Here is a 3567-nt window from a genome sequence, read left to right as displayed (position 1 = left end):
TATGAAGAGGTTGATCGGGTGAAATTATATGCGCTGGTGGAGCATACGAGGAAGAGTAATGACCCGGCGATAAGCATTTTAAGACTGGTGTCGTAGAATCAACGATCAGGAAGAACTGGTTCTGGTCACCCAATCCTAAAGTTTTTTCGCAGCCTTTTGAGCTCTATCTTACAGCTATGCCATGCAGATGAAAGTGCAACATTCTTCGTCATCAAACATATGAGATTGCACCACCTGATTTTCTCCATAAAACGGGGATTTACAGTATGTCTGGATTACAAGAACTAATTCAATTCTCTCATAATTGTTTCAAATACAAAAATGACATCGCACTTTGGTGTAATTGTGAGTGTTATTAAGTACCAAAGTATCGATATTTATGAAGATACGCCAAAAAATAATGACAATTTACATATGACGAAACTTATACTTATACATATATATCCACTGTCAGCATAGTATATACTCTTAAAAAACAGAGCTTAATATCGCGATAGACACATTCCTGGTTGGAATGTCAAACTCGACGCTTGGGATTTTCGAGACGCCGACTTTGAGTTTACAGCGCGAAATGCATGACAACCCTGTTGTTTGCAACACTTGTGGTCAATCCAACGACAAAATCGTAAAAAACTGGATTCTGTCGGAGAATGGGTGATGAATTTTATGTCGGATAATGATATCAGCTTCATACGATTATAGCTATCATTGGTTAGTCACATCAATAATCGGATTGTAGGCCCATTACACAGTGTGTGTGGTACACACTTGGACACTGATTAACTTAGTGTGCAATATGCAAATTAGTAGGCGGCTACAATTAGGTACATTAATTCTTATTTTAGGTTAAGATTAGGATTAGAATATACGCACCTAACCTTCATTTGATCAACACACAGTTGTGGTTTAAAACGCGCGTACGACGGCCACGCGAAATGACTAAGCCTCAGGCTAGCGCTGCCTCAGTGCAAGAGTACGTGTAATAAGCGGTCTCGTCACACCACCGTGAGGCCGCTGACGTTAGGTGTCGGAGTCTTTGATGCCCGAGTAATATCTCTCTACCTCAGGATACGGAAAAAAGTCGAGACAATCATGAGCTCGATCATGCTTCAAGCGAAGGAACAAGGTCGTGCTTGCCATCTCCAATCAGTGCGACCGAGCGCGAGATTGGGCAAAACCTTTGATCAAGTGGCGTTTTCAAAATGGGAGATTTGTCTGTCGTGGGTGTTCGCGCAGCGAATCGCGCTCGAAGTTCTTGTTACCTATCAAAGAACGTGAGAACCGTTGAAACATGTCCGGAAATAATATCTTAACTTTCGCAGCGGCAGCATCCTTTTGGAAACAATAAAGCAATAATGACGACTGCCCATGAAGGTGACGGACGACCTTCGTGTAGAGCGATACCGCTGCTTTTTGATCGACAGTGGAACTCAATTCTCTACCTGCATTCGAATTTCTCACTTACAGCTAGATAGTCATACGTTTTTAGCAAGCCCAACGTAGGACCTCCGATGTGCTTGTTCAACTCTGGATGTTAAAAGTGTGACGCATTTCCTAATTGGTACGATCATGAAATGCCCGACCCAGCGAAATCGCACCTTAGACTTATAGACCAGCAACACTGCCTGTGTAGAGAATTTCGATGCAGTCAATGCAACATTTTTACCCACAGCAAATTTGTGTGTGTTGTGCCTCCCCCAGCGGCTTCTGAACAATTTGACTATCAGAAATAGCGTCGGGTATCCTGTGCGTGACTCTCAATCCTACTGAGAAAAAACATGAAAATCAGCTACAGTCTTGATGTGAGCATGTTGAATAAAATCGACGGATCATTTCCAAGCACCAGGTGGCCGCGTGCAAAACAAAATTATATATATTTTCGTGGAGAAGGCGTTTCAACATGCGTTAATTCGAGGCGGCCTACACCGAAGGTGTTTGCACCGCCTTAGAGAGTAGTTCCGAGCGCGCTCCAATTTCTTGTTCATTCATTAAGAATTGCGAAAGATAGATAACAATATCCAGGAGTTCATAATGCGTGTCGCTACAACGGCGTCAGCCCCTCTCCCATCAAAGAAACCAGTTACCATCTCCTTGAGACTACCCAAACATATACGGCTTGTTTTTCGACCATCCCGTCCATCATACCGTTTCCAAAAAACGAGAAGCGTCAACGTTAAATTGGTGAAAATCTCCATTTTATAAAGGTACTGGAGACAGAAACTTTACGAGACTTGAAGGCGGCGGACCTAAGTAATGCTAAGCTAGATGAAAGACATTTCTTAAGCTGCTAAGCCTCACCCCGTTACCCTTGTATATGTTGCCTTTTGTATTATAAAAAATCTGTGCATTGCTTGTCTTGTTTGAATCTGCCTGTGCGGTACAATGGATCGGGCTCACGCAAAGGCAAACGTCATACCCCTCAAGGAAAAGAAGCAAGTCTTGGCTGGTCATCATACACCCATTTGGATTCAACTTTGCCTCGTGAACATCGTGATCAATAGAACTCAGCCTTAAAACGATCAACTTTCTGGGGTAGTCTGGACTCACGGCCTAGATTTACCGTTTTTTATATCAAAGTGTCGAGATAGAGAAGATTTCATAGATTTGATATTTTCAGTGACACTTTATATAATGAAAGAAGTGCGGTGGATGGAACCTGTAGACAAAGCGTGGGGAACTAAAGATGGTGAATATGGATATGATATCCGTGAAACTTGCGACGTGGCACAAGAAAAAGTATGAAGGTACGTAACCTTTAGAAGCGTGTAGCATTTTTCCATCTAGATTTACATATGAAGTATGGAGTGCCACAAGTCATGCAAACTGAAAGTTAAAAGCTAGGTGGCACGCACTTTTATTGTAACGGGGTTTCATATACCCTGGTAAACAGGTGTGTGTGTCACACCAGATGGGCATGATGTGACCACACCCAAACAATTATACGGTACGGGGCTAGATAGCCAGTAGGTTTACATGTATTTAGATTTTGCTATACATATTTTGGAAAATCTACTATTTAAAATTAGGCAGCTTTGCCGCAGATAAAAAGCAATAAAGTCAGTTTTGAATTTAAGCGGAAGATTAAATTAGCCTTGGGTTAAGGTTGTAAATTACTCTTGGAGTAAGCGGATTGCGATTCGCTAAACTCTTACTTATTCTAAGTATAGAACGAAAGGTCGGTGACCTAACTTACGCTTCCTCAAAGCGCAAAGCTACGGCAGCCCCGCTGCACTTGGTGGCACTTGTAGTCATTCTACACCTGAGTCGTTACGAATGATCCTCGGTGAGGATGAAACAATTTTCCTCTTTTCTCCAGGGCATGCAGTACGGGCTTAGAAAGCTGATGTCCTTGCTTGGCCCTGAGGACGTGCAACACCATGCTGCGCAAGGCGCCAAGACAATCGGTGCGCGTCTAGAGGCGTTTTCGAATTAAGAAAACGCGAAGCTAGAGCTATTACGCCACCGTCAGTGACGGATGATTTTCCCCGCCCTAAGCCGCTCATAATGAGCTTTAAGGTCTTCGAGGGGGAGGATGGAGAGAATTTCCCGCTCCGGGTGAGAGAGGGT

The sequence above is a fragment of the Plasmopara halstedii genome (assembly GCF_900000015.1).
Source record: "Plasmopara halstedii genome assembly, contig: Scaffold_555, whole genome shotgun sequence".
Lineage (NCBI taxonomy): Eukaryota > Oomycota > Peronosporomycetes > Peronosporales > Peronosporaceae > Plasmopara > Plasmopara halstedii.
The sequence above is the reverse complement of the archived record's forward strand: the minus strand, read 5'-3'. Positions refer to the sequence as shown.